Here is a 26,158-nt window from a genome sequence, read left to right as displayed (position 1 = left end):
CCCATCATCCATTATCCCTTCTCCCCTACCCCCCATCAACCCTTAGTTTGTTCTCAGTACCCAAGAGTCTCTTATGGTTTGTCTACCTCCCTCTCTGTTTGTAACATTTTTCCCCCCTTCCCTTCCCTCATGGTCTTAAGTTTCTCAAGATCCACATATGAGTGAAAACATGGTATCTGTCTTTCTCTGACTGACTTATTTCACTTAGCACAATACCCTCCAGTTCCATCCATGTTGCTGCAAATGGCAGGTTTTCATTTGTTCTCATTGCCACGTGGTACCATTGTATATATAAACCACATATTTATCCATTCATCAGTTGATGGACATTTAGACTCTTTCCACAATTTGGCTATTGATAAAAGTGCTGTTATAAACACTGGGGTACATGTGCTCCTATGAATCGGCACTCCTGTATCCTTTAGATTAATTCCTAGTAGTGCATTGCTGGGTCATAGGGTAATTCTATTTTTAACTTTTTGAGGAAATTCCACACTGTTTTACAGAGTGGCTGCACCAGTTTGCATTCCCACCAACAGTGCAAGAGGGTTCTCATTTCTCCACATCCTCTCCAGCATCTAGAGTCTCCTGATTTGTTCATTTTAGCCACTCTGACTGGCGTGAGGTGGTATCTCAGTGTGGCTTCGACTTGTATTTCCCTGATGATGAGTGACCTTAAGAATCTTTTCATGTGCCTGCTGGCCATCTGGATGTCTTCTTTGGAAAAGTGTCTATTCATGTCTTCTGCCCATTTCTTCACTGGATTATTTGTTTTTCGCATGTGGAGTTTGGTGAGTTCTTTATAGATTTTGGATACTAGCCCTTTATCCAATATGTCATTTGCAAATATCTTTTCCCACTCCATTGGTTGCATTTCAGTTTTGTTGATTGTTTCCTTTGCAGTGCAGAAGCTTTTTATCTTGATGAGATCCCAGTCGTTCATTTTTGCGTTTAATTCCCTTGCCTTTGGAGGTCAAAGAGGACGAAGAGATTGTTTCCTTCTTTCTCCTCTAGGGTTTTGATGGTTTCCTGTCTCACATTCAGGTCTTTCATCAATTTTGAGTTTATTTTTGTGTATGGTATAAGAAAGTGGTCTAGTTTCATTTTTCTGCATGTTGCTGTCCAGTTCTCCCAGCACCATTCGCTGAAGAAATTGTATTTTTTCCCTTGGATATTCTTTCCTGCTTTGTCAAAGATTATTTGGCCATACATTTGTGGGTCCAATTCCAGGTTCTCTATTCTATTCCATTGGTCTATGTGTCTGTTTTTGTGCCAACACCATAGTGTATTTCTGATTACAGCTTTGTGGTAGAGACTAAAGTCTGTGATTGTGATGCCTCCCACTTTGGTTCTCTTCTTCAGTATTACTTTGGCTATTCAGGGTCTTTTGTGCTTCCATACAAATTTTAGGATTGTTTGTTCTAGCTTTGAGAAGAATGCCGGTGCAATTTTGATTGGGATTGCATTGAATGTGTAAATTGCTTTGGGTAGCATAGATATTTAACAATATTTATTCTTCCAATCCATGAGCATGGAATGCTTTTCCATTTCTTTGTATTTTCTTCAATTTCCTTCATAAGCTTTCTATAGTTTTCAACATACAGGTCTTCTACATCTTTGATTAGGTTTATTACTAGGTCTTTTGTGGTTCTTGGTGCAATTGTAAATTTGATTAGTTTATTTCTCTTGCTGTTGCTTCGTTATTTGTGTGTAAAAATGCAACCGATTTCTGTACATTGATTTTTTACCCTGTGATTTTGTTGAATTGATGTATCAGTTCTACCAGATTTTTGATGGAGTCTATCAGAGGTTTTCCATGTAGTGTATCATGTCATCTGAGAAAAGTGAAAGTTTGACTTCTTCCTGCCAATTTTGATGCCTCTGATATCATTTTCTTTGTCTGATTGCTGATGCTAGGACTTCCAACACTATGTTAAACAACAGTCATGAGAGTGGACATCCCTGTGGTGTTTCTGATCTTAAGAAGAAAGCTCTCAGTTTTTCCAAATGAGGATGATATTAGCTGTTGGCTTTTCATAAATGGCTTTTATGATGTTTAGGTATGTTCCTTCTATCCCAACTTCCTTGAGGGTTTTTATTTAGAAAGTACGCTATATTTTGTCAAATACTTTTTTCTGCATCGATTGACAGGATCATATGGTTCCTATTCTTTCTTTTATTAATGTGATGCATTACATTGATGGATTTGTGAATATTAAACCAGCCTTGAAGCCCAGAAATGAATCTCATTTGATCATCGTGAAAAATTCTTTTTATATGCTGTTGAATTCGATGTTCTAGTATCTTGTTGAGAATTTTTGTGTCCATATTCATATTGGCCTATAGTTTGCCTTTTTTGCTGGGTCTCTGTCTAGTTTGGTAATCAAAGTAATGCTGGCTTCATAGAATGAGTCTAGAAGTTTTCCTTCAATTTATATTTTTTTGAACAGCTTGAGAGGGATAGATATTAACTTTGCTTTAAATGTCTGGTAGAATTCCCCAGGGAAGCCATCAGGTCACGGACTCTGTTGGGAGATATTTGATAACTTATTCAATTTCTTCACTAATTATGGATCTGTTCAAATTTTCTAATTCTTCCCATTTGAGTTTTGGTAGTGTGTGGGTATTTAGAAATTTGCCCATTTCTTCCAGGTTGTCCAGTTTGTTGTCATATAATTTTTGATAGAATTCCCTGATAATTGCTTGTATTTATGAGGGATTGGTTGTAATAAGTCCATTTTCATTCATGATTTTATCTATTTGGGTGCTTTCTCTTTTCTTTTTGAGAAGCCTGGATAGAGGTTTATCAATCTTGTTTATTTTTTTCAAAATACCAATTCTTGGTTTCATTGATCTGTTCTACTGTGTGTGTGTGTGTGTGTGTGTGTGTGTGTGTGTGTGTTTGATTCTATATTGTTTATTTCTGCTCTGGTCTTTATTTCTCTTCTTCTGATGGCCTTGGAGTTTCTGTGTTGTTCTGCCTCTAGTTCCTTTAGGTGTGCTGTTAGATTTTGTATTTGGGATTTTTCTTGTTTCTTGAGATAGGCCTAGACTGCAATTTATTTTTCTCATAGGACTGCCTTTGCTGCATCCCAAAGCGTTTGGATTGTTGTGTTTTCATTTTCATTTGTTTGCATATATTTTTAATTTCTTCTTTAATTGCCTGGTTGACACATTTGTTTTTTAGTAGGATGATCTTTAACCTCCGTGAATTTGGAGGTTTTGCAAACTTTTTCCTGTGGTTTATTTCAAGTTTCATAGCATTGTGATCTGAAAGTGTACATGCTATGATCCCAATTATTTTATATGTATTGAGGAGCACCCCATCATTCTTAAGCTATTTAGCCAGTTTTTAAGGTCCCACGTAGGCAACACACCAAAGAGTAAGTGGGCTTTTGATCTTCCTAAAGTAAACAGTATTTTTATCTATGGGGAATGACTGTAATAATTGTCATTCTTCCTTATAACCCTCCCCAGGCACCTTGCCCAGGTCATTTGTGGCAGCAATCTACTTCTGTATTAATAGGTCTTACATTTACATATCTCCATGTTGAACTGGAAATGGTTGTACTGTATCTCAAAATATTGATATTGAAAAAAGCTACTGGCTATTCTTGTTATGGATAGCAACCACTATATATATATATATATATATATATATATATATATAGTTGTTGTTTAATCAGTAATTGAAAACCAATCAAAGTAAAATACATAATACAGTTAATTCTTCTTATTCACAATAGTTTCATCTTATAAGGTTACCACAAACATTGAATCAATGAACACTGAACTGCGGTTTCTAGGGGAAATACAGGGTGAGTTTCCTATGAGTCTCTGGTCACAATTTTTTATTAACTGATTGATAGATAACTATGTATCTAAACAGTGTATGTTTAAAGAAAATTTATTAGGGCCACCGAAGTGGTTCAATAAGTTAAATATCCAGCTCTTGGTTTTGGCTCAGGTCATGATCTCACAGTTCATGAGTTTGAGCCCAGCATCAGGCTTTGCACTGACAGTGTGGAACCTGCTTGGGATTTTCTCCCTCCTTCTTTCTCTGCCCCTGCCCCATTCAAACTTGTGCTCTCACTATCTCTCTCTCTAACAATAAATAAATAAACTCTAAAAAAAATAAAGACACTTTGTTAAATACATACAGCTGATTCATTAACATTCAATTCCTGACCAACAACAGTATAACTCATGCCTGAGGGAAGCTTATCTATATTTTCTCTGCAAGGCACATCACAACTTTCTTGCCCTTGGGAACACTAGACAGCACTTCAACATTACACTTGGGAACCATTTTAAATAGTGAAATTATCAAAAAAACACAAAACTACAGCTCCTGCGTGGACCAAGGCAGCACTGGAAGGATCCCAGCAGCCGTGGCGAGGCTGAGACACCCCTCGCCTCTGCCCCTGAGACAAAGGACCACGTGGGAAGGAACGAAGTCTACATTTGTCCAGACTGGCAGATGAAGTGAGTTTGATTCCACCTACACCTGCCTAACTAACCCAGAAAACCACCAGAAGACTAGCAGAATGGAGTCTCCGGAGCCAAGAGCAGATGAGAGGCCCACGGAAGAGGGTAGGAAGGGCAGAGAGGCGATGCGCACTCCATGGACTGGCGGGAGGGAGCCGGGGCAGAGGGGCAGCCTGCTGGCCAAGCAGAGCCCCCGAGTCTGGCTGGCAAAAGTGGAGGGGCTGGACAGAGTGTGTTCCGACAGCAAGCAGGACCTGACATCTGGAAGGTTATAAGCTAACAGCTCTGCTCAGAAAGCGGGAAGGCTGGAGGACAAAGGGAGGGAGAGTTGCTGAGCCCCAGGAGGACAGAGCTATTTGGTGGGGAACAAAGGCGCTCGCCAGTGCCATCTCCCTCGCCCATCCCCCAGCCAAAATCCCAAAGGGAACCAGTTCCTGCCAGGGAACTTGCTTGCTCCGTGCAAATACCCAACACTGTGCTTCTGTGGAGCCACCCCTCCGGCAGAGGGTCTGACTCCCTCCGGCTGCCACAGGGCCCCTCCTGAAGTGGATCACCTAAAGAGAAGCGAGCTAAGCCTGCCCCTCCTGCCCCCGTGCACCTTGCCTACCCACCCCAGCTAATAGGCCAGATCCCCAGCACCACAAGCCTGGCAGTGTGCAAGTAGCCCAGACAGGCCACGCCACCCCACAGTGAATCCTGCCCCTAGGAGAGGGGAAGAGAAGGCACACACGAGTTTGACTGTGGCCCCAGCAGTGGGCTGGGGGCAGACATCAGGTCTGACTGCGGCTCCGCCCACCAACTCCAGTTACACACCACAGCACAGGGGAAGTGCCCTGCAGGTCAGCACCACTCTAGGGACTATCCAAAATGACCAAACGGAAGAATTCCCCTCAGAAGAATCTCCAGGAAATAACAACAGCTAATGAACTGATCAAAAAGGATTTAAATAATATAACAGAAAGTGAATTTAGAATAATAGTCATAAAATTAATCGCTGGGCTTGAAAACAGTATAGAGGACAGCAGAGAATCTCTTGCTACAGAGATCAAGGGACTAAGGAACAGTCAGGAGGAGCTGAAAAACGCTTTAAACGAAATGCAAAACAAAATTGAAATGACGACGGCTTGGATTGAAGAGGCAGAGGTGAGAATAGGTGAACTAGAAGATAAAGTTATGGAAAAAGAGGAAGCTGAGAAAAAGAGAGATAAAAAAATCCAGGAGTATGAGGGGAAAATTAGAGAACTAAGTGATACACTAAAAAGAAATACTATACGCATAATTGGTATCCCAGAGGAGGAAGAGAGAGGGAAAGGTGCTGAAGGGGTACTTGAAGAAATAATAGCTGAGAACTTCCCTGAACTGGGGAAGGAAAAAGGCATTGAAATCCAAGAGGCACAGAGAACTCCCTTCAGACATAACTTGAATCGATCTTCTGCACGACATATCATAGTGAAAGTGGCAAAATACAGAGAAAATTCTGAAAGCAGCAAGGGGTAAATGTGCCCTAACATATAAAGGGAGACCTATAAGACTCGTGACTGATCTCTCTTTTGAAACTTGGCAGGCCAGAAAGGATTGGCATGAGATCTTTAATGTGCTGAACAGGAAAAATATGCAGCCAAGAATCCTTTATCCAGCAAGTCGGTCATTTAGAATTTGTCACCACTAAACCAGCCCTACAAGAGATCCTAAGGGGGATCTTGTGAGACAAAGTACCAGAGACATCACTACAAGCATAAATCATACAGACATCACAATGACTCTAAACCCGTATCTTTCTATAATAACACTGAATGTAAATGGATTAAATGCACCAACCAAAAGACATAGGGTATCAGAATGGATAAAAAACAAGACCCATCTATTTGCTGTCTACAAGAGACTCATTTTAGATCTGAGGACACCTTTAGATTGAGAGTGAGGGGATGAAGAACTATTTATCATGCTACTGGAAGCCAAAAGAAAGCTGGAGTAGCCATACTTATATCAGACAAACTAGACTTTAAATTAAAGGCTGTAACAAGAGATGAAGAAGGGCATTATATAATAATTACAGGGTCTATCCACCAGGAAGAGATAACAATTATAAATGTCTATGTGCCGAATACCGGAGCCCCCAAATATATAAAACAATTACTCACAAACGTAAGCAAACTTATTGATAAGAATGTGATAATTGCAGGGGACTTTAACACTCCACTTACAAAAATGGATAGATCATCTAGACACATGGTCAATAAAGAAACAAGGGCCCTGAATGACACACTGGATCAGATGGACTTGACAGATATATTTAGAACTCTGCATCCCAAAGCAATAGAATATACTTTCTTTTCAAGTGCACATGGAACATTCTCCAAGATAGATCATATACTGGGTCACTGAGAGCTTTTTCCCTGAGATCAGGAACACTACAGGGATGCCCACTCTCACCGCTGTTGTTTAACATAGTGCTGGAAGTTCTAGCATCAGCAATCAGACAACAAAAGGAAATCAAAGGCATCAAAATTGGCAAAGATGAAGTCAAGCTTTCGCTTTTTGCAGTTGACATGACATTATACATGGAAAATCCGATAGACTCCACCAAAAGTCTGCTAGAACTGATACATGAATACAGCAAAGTTGCAGGATACAAAATGAATGTACAGAAATCAGTTGCATTCTTATACACTAACAATGAAGCAACAGAAAGACAAATAAAGAAACTGATCCCATTCACAATTGCACCAAGAAGCATAAAATACCTAGGAATAAATCTAACCAAAGATATAAAAAGATCTGTATGCTGAAAACTATAGAAAGCTTATGAAGGTAATTGAAGAAGATATAAAGAAATGGAAAGACATTCCCAGCTCATGGATTGGAAGAATAAATATTGTCAAAATGCCAATACTACCCAAAGCTATCTACACATTCAATGCAATCCCAATCAAAATTGCACCAGCATTCTTCTCGAAACTAGAACAAGCAGTTCTAAAATTCATATGGAACCACAAAAGGCCCCGAATAGCCAAAGGAATTTTGAAGAACACCAGAGCAGGAGGCATCACAATCCCAGACTTTAGCCTCTACTACAAAGCTGTCATCATCAAGACAGCATGGTATTGGCACAAAAACAGACACATAGACCAATGGAATAGAATAGAAACCCCAGAACTAGACCCACAAACGTATGGCCAACTCATCTTTGACAAAGCAGGAAAGAACATCCAATGGAAAAAAGACAATCTCTTTAACAAATGGTGCTGGGAGAACTGGACAGCAACATGCAGAAAGTTGAAACTAGACCACTTTCTCACACCATTCACAAAAATAAACTCAAAATGGTTAAAAGACCTGAATGTGAGACAGGAAACCATCAAAACCCTAGAGGAGAAAGCAGGAAAAGACCTCTCTGACCTCAGCCGTAGCAATCTCTTACTCGACACATCCCCAAAGGCAAGGGAATTAAAAGCAAAAATGAATTACTGGGACCTTATGAAGATAAAAAGCTTCTGCACAGCAAAGGAAACAACCAACACAACTAAAAGGCAACCAACGGAATGGGAAAAGATATTCGCAAATGACATATCGGACAAAGGGCTAGTATCCAAAATCTATAAAGAGCTCACCAAACTCCACACCTGAAAAACAAATAACATAGTGAAGAAATGGGCAGAAAACATGAATAGACACTTCTCTAAAGAAGACATCCGGATGGCCAACAGGCACATGAAAAGATGCTCTACGTCGCTCCTCATCAGGGAAATACAAATCAAATCCACACTCAGATATCACCTCATGCCAGAGTGGCCAAAATGAACAAATCAGGGGACTATAGATGCTGGAGAGGATGTGGTGAAATGGGAACCCTCTTGCAGTGTGGGTGGGAATGCAAATTGGTGCAGCCGCTCTAGAAAGCAGTGTGGAGGTTCCTCAGAAAATTAAAAATAGACCTACCCTATAACCCAGCAGTAGCACTGCTAGGAATTTACCCAAGGGATACAGGAGTACTTGCATAGGGGTACTTGTACCCCAATGTTTATAGCAGCACTCTCAACAATAGCCAAATTATAGAAAGAGCTTAAATGTCCATCAACTGATGAATGGATAAAGAAATTGTGGTTTATATACACAATGGAGTACTACATGGCAATGAGAAAGAATGAAATATGGCCCTTTGTAGCAACATGGATGGAACTGGAGAGTGTGATGCTAAGTGAAATAAGCCATACAGAGAAAGACAGATACCATATGGTTTCACTCTTATGTGGATCCTGAGAAACTTAACAGGAACCCATGGGGGAGGGGAAGGAAAAAAAAAGAGGTTAGAGTGGGAGAGAGCCAAAGCATAATAGACTGTTAAAAACTGAGAACAAACTGAGGGTTGATGGGGGGTGGGAGGGAGGAGAGGGTGGGTGATGGGTATTGAGGAGGGCACCTTTTGGGATGAGCACTGGGTGTTGTATGGAAATCAATTTGACAATAAATTTCATATATTGAAAAAAAAACGACACAAAACTACAAAAAGTGACACTAAGTAGGCCACAAAAAAGGACACTTGTTTGCAGTATGAGCGCTGAAACAAGAAAGCAGAGTGACATCTATTTCAACCCCAGCTGGGAATATGTACATGGGAGACTCAAATTTTTGCTGTTCTGTGCATGTCTGCAAATGATCATAAAAGCACTGAGGGTATAGATCTGGGAGAGACAAATTTTAGTGAGTAAGAAAGTTTTGCAAATATTGAATAAGTGAATAATGAGGTCTGAGTATACATATATTAATTTCCTTCCGGACACACTTTCTTTCTCAAAACAAGGTTTGAACTTAAATCGCTTCTGAGACACATGAAACAGCACTGAAAACACTGAGTTTAGGACCTTGTTATCAAGCATACATTTATTAAAATCCCAACATGTATATTACTGACTCTCTCTATTATAGCTCTAGAGATTATGGATGCACTTTTCTCTATAGACAGCTTTGTTCTTTTTTGTTTGTTTGTTTGTTTCTTAATTTTGTCTATGTAATAAATGTTTAAAGTATATTCGTTTCTCACTATATGCATAAAGAGGGATCACCTTTCATTTTCATTTCCAAGGAAGAACACAGGGTGAACCATAAGCCAGACACATAAGTACCAAAAAATAGCAGACAAGAAGAGCTAATCAGCACAAGTGATCACTTCTCAAAACTTGGTGGAAAGAGGAAGAGCAGCACGGGAGTTAATAATATATTAACCGATGACACAAGGGAACAAGTGTTTCTGCTGATACACTGCATCATCTGAGTTAGTAATTCATTGTAATTCAGAGGAAGAATTACTAATAGTTTACACTACTAAATAAGCTTCCCTGGATCAAAAATAAGCAATTTTATTTGATTCCAGGTAATAATTAGAATGGGATATAAAAGGCATAACAGAGAAAAGATTAAATGCATGGGAGGCTTCTAACAGCTGGCACTCGATTGCGAGATATCCAGAGAGGTGGCTTCCAGGGAGGTGTTAAAAGTGGCAAAGGGGTGGAAAGAAGGAGGGTGTTGTGTTTTTGTATAACATATAAACTGGACTCATAATTGTACCATTGAATCCTTGCTAGACTACAACTGAAATTTCTGCTATGAATTGTTGGTGGAGAATACAGTGAACTACCAGAGGGATGTCTGCAAACAACTATCTTGGTAACTATGATTTGATAATGGTAACCATGCACCTTTTAACGATGGCTGTAAATTTGTAAGTAAATTTATAAATTTACTTTGTGAATTGGGAGTTAGATGACACATATCTAAATATTATTTCATTCATTAGTAGATCTCCATACACCTACACTTGTAACCCCAAGTGGAAAATCATCACCAACACTGAACAAATGTCTACTATAGTTGAAGCATCATTTTAAGATCTGGGGAGGATACAAAGAGGCATAAGGCATAATTACCATCCTTTGGGATTTTAGATTATGATTGGAAACACAATATATGTTACAAAAAATAGGAGAGATCAGTACACATTTTTATAATTTTCACATTATTATATGTTACATAAAATAAAGTTCAGTGTTTTGCTTATAAATCCAGGTGTGTAGCCCAGCTGCAGTGGTTAGAACACTGCAAGAATTGCTCTGGTGTTCTGCTTCCACAGACAGTAGCCAGTGCCAACTGACCAGTGGAAGAGACTGGGTTTGGGCATCTAAGATATCCTTTCTTACCCACCCAATATCTAAACCACCTGAGAATTAAAGCAAAAGACATCAGATGGAGAACCAATATACCATAATTTTACAGAACAACAATAAGTATGGAAGAATGTGTCTTAAATCAGTGGACATGAGGACTTTTCAAATGATACTCTAGAACAAGACAACATGTTCCCAATCATCCCCATGGCTGAGAGGAGAGGGGAGGAAATGCTCCTCTTTTCAGAGGAGAGAGAGGATAGACCCAAATTGAGCATTCTGGATTTAGTCTTCTGCAATTCAAAGTCAGATAAACCCCTCTTTCACCCTCAACACAGAGTGAATAAATGCATGGGGGAAGGGAGGCATACTGTCACTCCTGATACCAAATAAAGTACACAGTGCAAAAATATCAGTGAAAGTAGAAGGATAATGAAAGATTGGGGCGCCTGGGTGGCGCAGTTGGTTAAGCGTCCGACTTCAGCCAGGTCACGATCTCGCGGTCCGTGAGTTTGAGCCCCGCATCGGGCTCTGGGCTGATGGCTCAGAGCCTGGAGCCTGTTTCCGATTCTGTGTCTCCCTCTCTCTCTGCCCCTCCCCCATTCATGCTCTGTCTCTCTCTGTCCCAAAAATAAATAAATGTTGAAAAAAAATTAAAAAAAAAAGATGTATGGTGCCTGAAACCTTTAACAACTTCAATTTATATACACTGCAAATCATCATAGACAGAGGGACAAAAATATAGATTCAGGATCAAAATTCAGGAGCAATAATTAGAGAGCTGACTTGGACATGACTGACCAAATAGGTTTTTTTAAGTTACCAAAATAACAGTCCAGGACTCAGTTTTCAAGGATAAAAGTTCCACTCTCTCACTTGCCCTTTAATGAGATGCAATTTTCAATTATCTCAAAGACCCTGAGTTCTCAATAAAGTATCAGAACTTCACGTTAAAATGCTAATTTCCACATATAAGTCATGGAGGTGGTGGCAGAAGAATCATGAGCTCCATAATTACTGCTTACAGGATAATTAAGAGATTAATATTATGAAAGTTAATTATAAAATTATATTAATTAATTTTAATAGCCCAATGATCCTTCTGGAAATGATGTCTAAGAAGTATGCAGTCCCTAGAGAGACCCACAGGGAGAAAGCAGTGTCAGACTGACATTCAGCCCCAGAATGATGCCCTCTTTGATCTGAACTGTGATTCAGGAAACATAGGACACATAAAAGGTATGAATGTAGATGTCTCAGATTCTTGGGCTCGTGGAGTGTAGTGAGGATGGAAGAGTAACACCTGTTCCCAAATACCTTTGGGTTGCAAGAAAATCCTTTCAAGAACCAAAAGTAAGCCTTATGACTACTTTATAAATTTTTTTGGTCTTACATTACACAAAGGGAAATTTTTTAAATATCATGATGATATTTCCTAAATGTAAGATTTGATGATGCATTTACTATCCAAATTACTGCAATAATTAGCTGTCTTCTGGTCCATTTCTCATATAATTTTGAGATCTATGGCATGGAGAATAAGTTTAACGCTGAAACTCCATACTCTGTTGCAGACCACAAGCCTTGAGTTGTGATTCAAAGCATTCTCATTGTGATATCATCTGTAGTCTGTCTTCCTCCCTAAAATTCATAAATGGTGGGTGTTTTGAGACTTATTTTGCTTCCAGATTAAGGAAGCTCTTCAATATTTTATTTTTCAAGGGAAAAGAGATATATGCAAGCAAGAATAGTAAGGGTTTGAGATATCATTGTGAAGATAAAAGGATTTGTTTATATGAAGCCAGTGATTTTGGTCTATCACACATCACATGTCAGACATTATCTAAAAGAAGCAATAGTAGGTGCAAAGATTTAACCCTGATCCCATGTAACTGAAGAAGTGAGTACCCTGGGAGTAGTTAGGAGCATGGGTTCCAGAGAAAGATGAATCTTTTATTTCCTCACTACCAGACCTTGAATTGGTACACTGGTAGCCCCTAATACCTCTCTCAGGTTCAACAATTTGGAAGGCAGCTATGCTCACGACTATACCACAAACGCTCAGGTTCAACAATTTGATGGATTGACTCACAGCACTCAGAAGAATCTGTTATACTCAAGTTATAGTTTATTACCATAGAAGGACACAGGTTAAAGCCAGCAAAGAGGAAATGCACATAGGATGAGGTCCAGAACAAAAAGGCACAAATTTCCACAGTGAATAGCTATGCTCTCCATGTGTTGCATAGAAGGTGCTTAATTCTCCTGACAATCATGTATGACAACACCTGCTCAGTGTTACCAACCAAGAAAGCTCATCTGAGCCTTGGTGTCCAGGGCTTTTATTGGATATCTGTCATAGGGTCATGCAGCAACGACAAGACTGACAGCCACTCAATATTTAGCACCCTCGTAAGTGAAACAGATACAACATGCCTAAAGCCTCAGGCATACAATAACAGATAATCACCCTAAGTCACACTGTTAGCATAAACTGTCTGGTCACATTGACACAACCTGGTCCAGGGCCTCAGTCATAGAAAACCCTTCTCATCAGCTCCCAGAGGTCATCTCCCAGGACTTGGCCAAGGACCAGTCCTTTCCCTGGAATGTGCAGAGTGTGAGTACCTAAGCCTGCTTAACCCTTCATTGCAGAGTTACTCAGCCTCCCTGGGACTTGGTGTCTTTTTGAGAAAACTGGGCTAATAAAAAATAATTGCCTCACAAACTTATCATGAGGATAAAATGTATACATATACATGTAATGTGTTCAAAAGCATGCCTGGCTCATAACAAGAACTCCATTTGATTATTTTTAGACTAAAAAATAATACCAATTATTTCCACTTCAAAGAAGATGGAGTATCCATGTATGTTTCTATTCTCTCCTTTAAGTACAACTAAGTACAACTGGAGATTATATATGAAACAATCATAAGAAGACTCTGAAAGGTGAATAGCAAATGGAAGAGTGGTTAGGGACCAGGACACCCAAGGAACACAATGGTGAGTTCTCTGGGCTTACTTTTTTGCCTCATATAGCCGCAACTTAGAGCTGAAGAAGCTGGTGAGCCACAAATGTCAATAGGAACAGAAAAAAAAATCCCCAAGGAAAAATACCTTCTCTAACCAACACAGCAAGAAAGGGGTAGCTTAGTAGGACAGAAAAGTTTTACACGATATCCTCTCTACTGTAGCTAACCACTGTAGACCTATATCCACCCAGGACAGCAGAGGCCAGATGGGGAGCCTAAACCTCCATGCTCACTAGGTATAATGAAGGGACCAGCATCCTATTCCCACTGAGTTAGCATCAGATAAACCTGATAAGGAACAAGGATGTTTATCCCCAATGGGTAGTAATGACCCCTTCTCCTCTTTCCCCTAACCATCATGTTGGTGGAGACCATAAAAGGAGCCTGGACTTCCTGGTCATCATGGTGGTATCAAGCACTTCTTCCAGCTGTGGCTGAATCAGAGGAGAGCTGAAGGATATTCAGGACTTCCGTCACTGTCCAGTAGTAATAAGACCACACCACACCTCTCTCACCCCTGTAGAGGCCATATGGATAGCAGTAAAGGCAGTTATATGCATTCTAGCCAAGGTGACATCAGCAGAGGTCTACTGTGGAACTACAACTCCTACCTCACCCATTCCTTATGAGGAAGTGTTCCTTTCCTCAAGTGTTGATGAAGGCTGGGTGGGGAAGGAGAAGCTCAAAAAAACACTCAAAGAAATATTGGCTGAAAACATCCCAAATTTTGCAAAGGCCATAAACCTGGAGAAACATGAGGATGCACAAATCAGAACTGGATGAACTTGAAATAATCCACCCCAAGACCCATAATAGTCAAACTTCTGAAAACTAAACTCAATGAAAAAAAATGTTTTTTGAAAGTGTGAGAAATAGCAATTTAGCTATAGAAAAAAAAAAAACAATTTGAATGACAATGGATTCCTTATGAGAAATTGTGGGAGCCAGAAGAAAGTGGTATGACATATTTGTATGTGCTAAAAGAATTGTCAAGCTATAATTCTATATCCAGTAAATGAGAAGAGTCCAAACATAATTTTAATTCCGAAAAAAATTTTTAAAAAGATTTGGAGCTTTTTTCTCCCTTACCTGAATTCAAGTCCTTATTTCCTGCCTCAAAATTAATCTCTTATTAGAATTAATGAATATAGGAACATCTGGACACTTTAGAAGAAACCAGTTATTAGCCAAAGTGGTATATTTACTCAAGTCCTGTGGCTCAACATGGCAATCCTAGAACAGTTTGACATTGGTACATTCCCAAAGTTAGAGATGTTTTTCAACCTTGCACTGTGTAAAATTGTCTATATTTCATTTATACGATGTTAAATTTTCTTTCATGACAATTGGTTTAGGAAACTACTTTTATACCACCTTCTTACATATGTACTTTTAAAACATGCCATGTTGTAAAGGGGAAACATCTTAAGCATCTGGACTAGTTTACGTGGACGAAACTACCTTAGAGAGCTGCACCTGCCAATGTAGCAGTAGTTAACTACAAACGTCCATTTCAATTTACATTATCTAAAATTAAAATTTAGTTTCTCTGTTGCACTAGGCACATTTTGATTGTTAAATGTTGCTAGTGGCTCTCATATTGGCAGCCTAGATCCAGAACATTCCCATCATTGAAGAAAGTCCCAATAACAGCACTACTTCACATATTTATCTAGTTACTGTTACCTGGGACATAGTTTAAATGAATTGTGAAGAGCAGGGAAGATGGCAGCATAGGAGGACACTGGGCTCACTGTGTCGTGCTGATCACTTAGATTCCACCCACATCAGCCTAAATAACCCAGAAAACTGCCAGAAGACTAGCAGAACGGATTCTCCAGAGCCAAGCATAGACAAGGGGCCCACAGAAGAGGGTAGGAAGGGCAGAGGGCAGTGCGCACTACACAGACGGGTGGGAGAGAGCCAGGACAGTGGATGGGCAGTCCACCCTGCAAGGCAGAGATCCCAAGTCTTGCTTGCAAAAGCAGAAGGCCTGGAAGGAATGTGTTCTGACAGCCAGCGGGACTTCAAATCTGGAATGTTATAAGTCAATAGCTCTGCTCTGAGAGTGGGAGGGCTAGAGGACAACAGGGGGGGAGAGTTGTTGAGCCCTGGAGGACAGAGTTCAGCTTAACAGGGAACAAAGGTGCTGGGAAGTGCCATCTCACTTGCCTATCCCCCAGCCAAAATCCCAAAGGGAACCAGTTCCCATCAGGGAACTTGCTTGCACCTCGCAAACACACACAGCTGTGCTTCTGTGGATCCATCCCTCCAAAGGGATGGGTGTGCCTCCGTCCCAGTGTTGCAGGGCCCCTCCCGAAGTGGACCACCGAAGGCAAAATGAGCTGAGTCTGCCCCTCCCGTCCCTGTGCACGTTGCAGATCCACCCCAGCTAATATGCCAGATCCCATAGAAACAGCACCACAAGCCTGGCAGTGTGCAAGTAGCCCAGACAGGGGCCACACCACTCCACAGTGAGTCCTGCCTCTGGGAGAGGTGAAGATAAGGTACACACGAGTCTGACTGTGGTCCCAGCAGTGGGCTGGGGGCAGATATCAGGTCTGACTGCGGCCCCGCCCACCAATGCAAGTTACTCCAGACAGCACAGAGGAAGAGGCCTACAGTTTTGTGGTAACTCAGGGACTATCCAAAATGGCAAAACGGAAGAATTCTCTTCAAAAGAAACTCCAGGAAGTAGCGACAGCTAATGGACTTATTACAAATGATTTAAACAATGTAACAGAAAATGAATTTAAAATAATAGTCATGAAATTAATCTCTGGACTTGAAAAAATATAGAGGACAGCAGAGCATCTATTGCTACAGAGATCAAGGAACTAAGAAACAGTCAGGAGGAGCTAAAAAATATTATAAATGAGCTGCAAAATAAAATGAAGGTGACCACAGCTCAGATTGAAGAGGCAAAGGAGAGAATAGATGAATTAGAAGATAAAATTATGGAAAAAGAGGAAGCTGAGATAAAGAGAAATAAAAAAATCCAGGAGTATGAGGGGAGAATTAGAGAATTAAGTGATACAATAAAATGTAATAATATATGCATAATTGGGATTCCAGAGGAAGAAGAGAGAAAGAAAGGGACGGAAGGTATACTTGAAGAAATCATAGCTGAGAACTTCCCTGATCTGGGGAAGGAAAAATGCATTGAAATCCAAGAGGCACAGAGAACTCCCTTCAGATGTAACTTGAATCAATGTTCTGCATGACATATAGTCAAACTGGCAAAATACAAGGATAAAGAGAAAATTCTGAAAGCAGCTAGGGATAAATATGCTCTAACATATAAAGGAGACCTATAAGACTAGTGATCTACTGAAACTTGGCAGGCCAGAAAGAAATGGCACGAGATCTTCAATGTGATGAACAGAAAAAATATGCAGCCAAGAATCCTTTATTCTGCAAGTCTGTCATTTAGAATAGAAGGAGAGATAAAGATCTTCCCAAACAAACAAAAATTGAAGGAATTCGTCACCATTAAACCAGCACTACAAGAGATCCTAAGGGGGAATCCTGTGAGACAAAGTACCAGAGACATCACTACAACCATGAAACCTATAGACATCACAATGACTCTAAACCCATATCTCTCTATAATAACACTGGATGTAAATGGACTAAATGCTCCAACCAAAAGACATAGGGTATCTGAATGGATTAAAAAAACAAGACCTATCTATTTGCTGTCTACAAGAATCTCATTTTGGACCTGAGGACACCTTCAGATTGAAAGTGAGGGGATAGAGAACTATCTATCATGCTGCTGGAATTCAAAAGAAAGTGGGAGTAGCCATACTTATATCAGACAAACTATACTTTAAATTAAAGGCTGTAATAAGAGATGAAGAAGGGCATTATATAATAATTATAGGGTCTATCCATCAGGAAGAGCTAACAATTATAAATGTCTATGCACCAAATACAGGAGCCCCCAAATATATAAAACAATTACTCACAAACATAAGCAACCTTATTGATAAGAATGTGGTAGCTGCAGGTGACCTTAATACTCTACTTACAGAAATGGATAGATCATCTAGACACAGGATCAATAAGGAAACAAGGGCCCTGAATGATACATTGGATCAGATGGACTTGACAGATATATTTAGAACTCTGCAACCCAAAGCAAAAGAATATACTTTCTTCTCGAGTACACATGGAACATTCTCCAAGATAGATCACATACTGAGTGGGTCACAAAACAGCCCTTCATAAGCATAAAATAATTGAGATCATACCATGCACACTTTCAGACCACAGTGCTATGAAGCTTGAAATCAACCACAGGATAAAGTCTGGAAAACCTCCAAAAGCATGGAGGTTAAAGAACATTTAACCCCACTAAAGAATGAATGGGTCAACCAGGCAATTAAAGAAGAAATTAAGAAATATATGGAAACAAATTAAAATGAAAATACAACAATCCAAACGCTTTGGGATGCAGCAAAGCAGTCCTGAGAGGAAAATACATTGCAATCCAGGCCTATCTCAAGAAACAAGAAAAATCCCAAATAAAAAATGTAGCAGAACATCTAAAGGAAATAGAAGCAGAACAGCAAAGACACCCCAAAACCAGCAGAAGAAGAGAAATAATAAAGATCAGAGCAGAAATAAACAATACAGAATCTAAAAAACTGTAGAACAGATCAATGAAACCAAGAGTGGGTTTTTTGAAAAAATAAAATTGATAAACCTCTAGTCAGGCTCCACAAAAAGAAAAGGGAGAAGACCCAAATAGATAAAATCATGAATGAAAATGGATTTATTACAACCAATCCTTTTGAAATACAAGCAATTATCATGGAATACTATGAAAAATTATATGCCAACAAACTGGACAACCTGAAAAAAATGGACAAATTCCTAAACACCCACACATTTCCAAAACTCAAACAGGAAGAAATAGAAAGCTTGAACAGATCCATCACCAGCAAAGAAATTGAATCAGTTATCAAAAATCTCCCAACAAATAAGAGTCCAGGACCAGATGGCTTCCGAGGAGAGTTCTACCAGATATTTAAAGCAGAGACAGTACCTAGCCTTCTCAAGCTATTGCAAAAAAACAGAAAGGGAAGGAAAACTTCTAGACCCATTCTATGAAGCCAGCATTACTTTCATTCCTAAACCAGACAGAGACCCAGTAGAAAAAGAGAACTAGAGGCCAATATCCCTGATGAATATGGATGCAAAAATTCTCAATAAGATACTAGCAAACCGAATCCTACAGCATATAAAAAGAATTCACCATGATCAAGTGGGATTCATTCCTGGGATGCAAGGCTGGTTCAACATTCACCAATCAATAAATGTGATACATCACATCAATAAAAGAAAAGATAAGAACCATATGATCCTCTCAATTGACGCAGAAAAAGTATTTGACAAAATTCAGCATACTTTCTTAGTAAAAACCCTCAAGAAAGTTGGGATAGAAGGAACATACTTAAACATCACAAAAGCCATTGTGAAAAGCCCACAGCTAATATCATCCCCATGGGGAAAAACTGACAGCTTTCTCTCTGAGATCAGGAACACCACAGGGATGTTCACTGTCACTGGTGTTGTTTAACATAGTGTTGGAAGTTCTAGCATCAGCAATCAGACAACAAAAGGAAATCAAAAGCATCAAAATTCGCAAAGATGAAGTCAAGCTTTCACTTTTTGCAGATGACATGATATTATACATGGAAAATCTGATAGAATCCACCAAAAGTCTGCTAGAACTGATACATGAATTTAGCAAAGTCGCAGGATACAAAATCAACGTGGAAAAATTAGTTGCATTCTTGTACACTAATAATGAAGCAAGAGAAAGACAAATAAAGAAACTGACACCATTCACAATTATACCAAGAAGCATAAAATACCAAGGAATAAACCTAACCAAAGATGTAAAAGATCTGTATGCTGAAAACTACAGAAAGCTTAAGAAGGAAATTGAAGAAGATATAAAGAAATGGAAAAACATTCCATGCTCATGGATTGGAAGAATAAATATTGTCAAAATGTTAATACTACCCAAAGCTATCTACACATTCAATGCAATCCCAATCAAAATTGCACCAGCATTCTTCTCGAAACTAGAACAAGCAATCCTAAAATTCATATGGAACCACAAAAGGCCCCGAATAGCCAAAGTAATTTTGAAGAAGACCAAAGCAGGAGGCATCACAATCCCAGACTTTAGCCTCTACTACAAAGCTGTAATCATCAAGACAGCATGGTATTGGCACAAAAACAGACACATAGACCGATGGATTATAATAGAAACCCCAGAACTAGACCCACAAAAGTATGGCCAACTAATCTATGACAAAGCAGTAAAGAACATCCAATGGAAAAAAGACAGTCTCTTTAACAAATGGTGCTGGGAGAACTGGACAGCAACATGCAGAAGGATGAAACTAGACCACTTACACCATTCACAAAAACAAACTCAGAATGGATGAAGGACCTGAATGTGAGACAGGAAACCATCAAAACCCTAGAGGAGAAAGCAGGAAAAAAACCTCTCTGACCTCAGCCGCAGCAATTTCTTACTTGACACATCTCCAAAGGCAAGGGAATTAAAAGCAAAAATGAACTATTGGGACCTCATCAAGATAAAAAGCTCTGCACTGCAAAGGAAACAATCAACAAAACAAAAGGCAACCGAAGGAATGGGAAAAGATATTTGCAAATGACATATCAGACAAAGGGCTAGTATCCAAAATCTATAAAGAACACACCAAACTCCATACCCGAAAAACAAATAATCCAGTGAAGAAATGGGCAGAAGACATGAATAAACACTTCTCTAAAGAAGACATCCTGATGGCCAACAGGCACATGAACAGATGCTCAACGTCACTCCTCATCAGGGAAATACAAATCAAATCCACACTAAGATATCACTTCACACCAGTCAGAGTGGCTAAAATGAACACATCAGGAGACGCTAGATGCTGGAAAGGATGTGGAGAAATGGGAACCCTCCTGCACTGTTGATGGGAATGCAAACTGGTACATTCCAGCAACTCTGGAAAACAGTGTGGAGGTTCCTCAAAAAATTAAGAGACCTACCCTATGACCCAGCAGTAGCACTGCTAGGAATTTACCCAAGGGATACAGGAGTACTGATGCATAGGGGCACTTGTACCCCAATGTTCATAGCAGCACTCTGTCAACAATAGCCAAATTATGGAAAGAGCCTAAATGTCCATCAACTGACAAATGGATAAAGAAATTGTGGTTTATATACACAATGGAATACAAGGAAAAAAAAAGAGGTTAGAGTGGGAGACAGCCAAAGCATGAGACTCTTAAAAACTGAGAACAAACTGAGGGTTGATGGGGGGGTGGGAGGGAGGGTAGGGTGGGTGATGGGTATTGAGGAGGGCACCTTTTGGGATGAGCACTGGGTGTTGTATGGAAACCAATTTGACAATAAACTTCATATATTGAAAAATAAATAAATAAATAAATAAATAAATAAATAAATAAAATAGCTTCTTGTTGCCATCATGCAACTGTTTAGAAATGGTACTGTATTTAGCATACAAATTTAATTGAATGATTGTAAATAGCTCCCTAAGTATACTTGGAATGAAATTATTAACTTTAATTTCAATAATTAGTTGTGACTATGTTAAGTAATCTTTTCTGTAAGTGACAACATAAAATATTCACATAAAGATTGTGATATTGGTGGAATGCCTGGGTGGCTCAGCTGGTTAAGCGTCAGTCCAACTTTGGCTTGGGTCATGATCTCGCAGTTTGTGGGTTCAACCCCAGGCTCAACTCGGAGCCTTGAGTCTGCTTTGGATTCTGTCTCTTTCTCTGACCCCTCCCCCACTCCTTTTCTCTTAAAAATAAAAAAAATATTAAAAACAATTTTTAAAAAGACTGTGATATTGGGTTACTTGATCCACTTATAGGCCCAGAGTTAGGAAACAGCCCCAAACGCAGGAGCTTTCAGGCAGAGTATCAGCATGTGCCTCATTATTAAGAAAAAAAATCTAAAAACTGGTGAAGCTATAAAATCAAATCCAAGAATGCACTACATCCTTGATAGGAAATGGAGTTACCACATTGATCATCCCTCCCCATTCCGCCCTGGTGTACCACTGCTCACCTTCAATATTACAGATTCTCAGTGACTTCTTTATTTTGGTTAGGTCAATGGTTCCCAAGCTTCAGTGTACGTATCCATCAAGTGGTAAACTTAAAATGTGGTGCCCTTAGCTGTATCATCAGAGATTCTGATTCATTGGCTTGAGGTTGGACCCAAGAATATGCAGTTTGGAAAATACTCCATATTAATAGATGTAGGTATTCCAAACACAAATGGAACAGACACACATGGTACTTATTCTTCAAGAAACACGAACCAAAGTCTCTTTTACTTCATTGTTTCTCTGATCTAAATTTTGACTATTTTATACAATGGACAATAACATGAATTAGAAAATCAGGAAGTCTTGGGTTAATATACCTCAGTTTGTTCTTATTAACTTTGGATAAATTATTTACTGTTTTTAATATGGAGTTACCTTCAAGACTGTTGTAATTGTTTCTGTTACTACCATGTACTCTCAATGGCCATCACCAGTTTAGAAATATGCACACAATTTTTATTATGACCTTACATGTGGCAGAAGAATCTTTTCCAGGCAGCTATGTAGCATCCTGTTGGATGTATAGCCCAGCAGCCACTAAAGTCACAGAGTTATTTTCATCCTTTGTATAGTTTTAAAGTTGTTACTCTTTTCTCCCATTTCTTTTTCTTTCCTTCCTTCCTTATTTCCTTCCACTCTTCCTCCCTTCCTTGTAGTTCTAATTCTGGTGTTTATTCTAAAAACTATACTTTCTCTCATATTCCGTCAAAATACCATAAAAATATATATGCAATCTGTCAGATTCAAATCATAAGTTTTATTTCTGGAGTTTTTCATTCTAATTCTGACTTTATTGAACTAGGATCATTTTACTGACATGAATTTTTAAAGGTTTGTTAAAGCTTATATTCCAGGTCTTCTGCTGTTAGTAATGTTTCCTGGTAAATCTCAGGAAAAGAAAACTATCCTAAGTGTCCAACTACAGCTCACAAATATTGTGTCTGCATCACTACAGAGAACATGTCCTGATATATTTTTAAACATTATATTCATAATGTTAATTTTTATTCAAGTCAAATACTATGAAATTGGTCTGTTTTATATATATATATATATATATATATATATATATATATATATATACCTATATATATATATATATACACCTATACCTATTTATATATAAATACCTATATATATATATATATATATATATATATACCTATATATAGATATAAGTATATATATATAGGTATATATATATATATAGGTATATATATATTTATATATATATTGAAAAATGTTTTTACTTAATTTTTGCTTTGGTCCAACAGTTAATTTTTTCTTTCCATTTGTGTATGGGTTGATGTGCCGGCATATTGAATAATTTGGCTAATTAAAAGGTATAAACTTCATCCCAGGTAATTGATTCACTAGAGAAAATGGAAGAGAGATGTGATACAAATAGCAATGCATTCTTGATACTCTTTCGGTTCTCTTTTAATTGATATCAGCACATAAGCTGTCAAAGCTGCATGGCATAGTGGGTTCTTCCTGTGTGTGTGCACATGTGTTCATGGATCACATAAATATACTACCAAAATAATGTAAGTTCCCCTAATTGAATTGCAACTAAGGGAGAATTTATAGGAGTCAAGCAACCCATATTTGGTTACTCTATTTCTTATTAAACAAACAAACAAACAAACAAAGGAAAACACTGGGAAAATGGCTAGCCAGACATGAGGTGCAGTAGATTTATGGTGCAATTTTTTCATATGCTAAATTACAGACTTTTTTAAACTGTTTTTTAATGTTTATTTATTTTTAAGAAAGAGAGTTCAAGCAGGGGAGGGGCAGAGATAGGGAGACACAGAATCCAAAGCAGGCTCCAGGCTCTGAGCTGTTAGTACAGAGCCTGACACGGGGCTCGAACACACGAACTGTGAGATCATGACCTGAGCTGAAGTCGGATGCTCAACCAACTGAGCCACCCAGGCACCCCAATAACAGGCTTGATAAGAAAAAAATCTGGAACCTTGTGTCCTGATCTATTGTAACTAATGACCACCTTAAAATCAATGAATGAAATTTCTTATTTTTGCATGAATTATACTGACATTTATTTATTCATTATTTCAATTTTTTATTCAACAAATTTGAATATACTTTATGTGCCAGTCAAAGGAGATTGAAACAAAAGCCCTGCTCTCTGGGACCTCATAGTCTAGTCCAAGAGATAGGCTACTAGAGTCACAATGCCATATAAGGAGATATAGTGAAACCCAGAGCAAGGCATGGATTTCAGACATCCAGATACTCAATTTATCGTGCCAGGCACTTAGGCACTATTGAGCCTTTGCTCAATCTGAACTCAATTCCTACAACCACCTTCCTGGACTCAAGCAATGGATGAATCTAAACTTGTTCTTTGACAACTTGTTCAAATATGACCCTTTCTCTAAGGGCTTCCTTCATCCTTCTTCCTTCATCACACTTTCCACACTACCCTCAACCTCTTTCCAGGCAAAATCCATCATTCCCTTCTCTGAGCTCCCAAACACTTAGAACATGCATTAGTATAGCAGCCACCTCATTTTATTACAGTTGTGGCTTCTAAATAGAAGATGACCTTCTGGAAAGAAGAAATCAGCCATTCTATGTCCTTGCAAGGCATCTGGTCCACTATAGGTATTAAAAAAATATGCCCTGGATTGTATTGACCCAAACAGAAGAAGAGCCATTGACTGTGGGCTGCTATCCACCCTCTGTACCAGCCCTGGCACCATCTGCCTTCTTGTCTTTCTGAAGTGCTGCAGAGTGATTTTGCAGCAAGGAACAATAACAGGTAGCCCTCTTGTGGATGAATGTGAGATGAACCAGTTCTTATTTTTGCAAAAAAACAGAAAAGGTTTCCTGATTAGACACACATGGTATTTTGCCACCACCATTCCTGTCCCACCTTTATGTTTCAGCACTGACCCCTCACAGGAATCTCGGGGTGTCACTCTGTGAGGCCTATCTCTGTTAACTTGGCTCATGTCTGTTCTTTCAGATAAATGGAATTTTGTGCCCAGATGACATTTTTCTGTGCTTTGGCCAAGAAATTCCATGCCTCTGACACTGGAAAGGCAACAACTTTGGTGGTGATTAGCAACTTCAGTCTGTTAATAAATACTGTGTATGAAGTCTCTCATGTTCTTAAACCCAGCCACAATCAGAGCTGTGTATTATAAATTACCTCAAATCAAATTGAAGTAAATACCAAATTTAAATAGAGAACCTAATTTACTGGACCAAACTCTCCCCAAAGTTCAACATACACACCTCACCTTGGGCTCATCACTTGCTCTTTCAGATTATTTATAATATAATGCAAGAAACAGTATGTTTTGTCTTACCTTTAAGGCCTCTCTTTCCTCTTTGGAATATTCATCTTTTTTACGCAATGGAAAAAAAATTGTTAGAAAAATTAAATTTTAACTTACGAATTCTGGGCATGGTTCAGTGTAAAAGGAAAATCACTGCACATTTGGGGCAGTAAAATGAATCTGAAGTCTGTCACACGTGTAATTGTCTCCTAGGAGACCCAAGCGTAAATCATCACCATGGAGACCACTTCAGCCTTCACTGCTTGAAATCATTAGCATGGATAATCAGCTGGGCTTTGTTTTGGGGGAAGAAAGACTATAAATACCTGGCCAAGCCTTACACACTATGACAGAAGTTGGGTGCCTGAGGGTGAGCTGTGGGATGCAGTGATTCCAAGTCTCTCCAGCATCGTGGGTGGGAAATCTCATGGACTATGCTCTTAAAACCCTTCTTGCGCCGGACAACAGATGGACAGTTGTAGAAATGCAACAGCACCAAGGAGAGATAGCAGGCAGATAGCCTTTACAGGAGAGATACTTCACTTGAAAGCCAGATCAGGAAGATGCCTACCCAGAAGCCGCCCGTCTGTTGTTTGCCTTGTCTGACCTTCCCACTTCTCTGACTGCTCCCAAGGTGGGGCAGCCCTAGTTAAAGGAGAGACCCACCATGTTGCAGTAATGCTCTAGAGTTGGCTAAGAAGAAGAAAAAAATACATGATGTTTTGTCTCTGATTTAGATTTCCCAAAACTCAATTTTTGTATAATAACAAAAATAATCATATGAACAATTCTAATAGTTATAATAATTAAATGAACCACTTACTGAGCCCTTCCTTATCAGAGCTGGGTATTGAGCTAGGTGTTCTAGATATTCTTTCACCAGTCTGGGGAGACCAGGAAATGGGGCTTTGCTCCAGCCCTACCCTCCACTACCGGCTCTACTTTTAGCGATCACAGTTTGCAGCACACCAGCCATATGCAGAGATTGG

The 26,158-nt window shown here is 39.1% G+C and overlaps 1 long non-coding RNA gene across 1 annotated transcript in view; it reads right to left on the bottom strand.

The window, feature by feature from the left end:
• The window catches only part of LOC105260611, a 32,512-nt gene extending 6,690 nt beyond the window's left edge, over positions 1-25,822 (bottom strand). Inside the window, exon 1 of the long non-coding RNA XR_006598981.1 lies at positions 25,200-25,822. This is a non-coding gene — a long non-coding RNA (uncharacterized LOC105260611). The remainder of the gene's footprint in view (positions 1-25,199) is intronic.
• Positions 25,823-26,158: the final 336 nt, after the last annotated feature.

This window comes from Felis catus, chromosome B3, assembly GCF_018350175.1.
Source record: "Felis catus isolate Fca126 chromosome B3, F.catus_Fca126_mat1.0, whole genome shotgun sequence".
In the NCBI taxonomy this organism is placed as follows: Eukaryota; Metazoa; Chordata; class Mammalia; order Carnivora; family Felidae; genus Felis; species Felis catus.
This window is presented reverse-complemented; position numbering and strand designations above follow the sequence as displayed.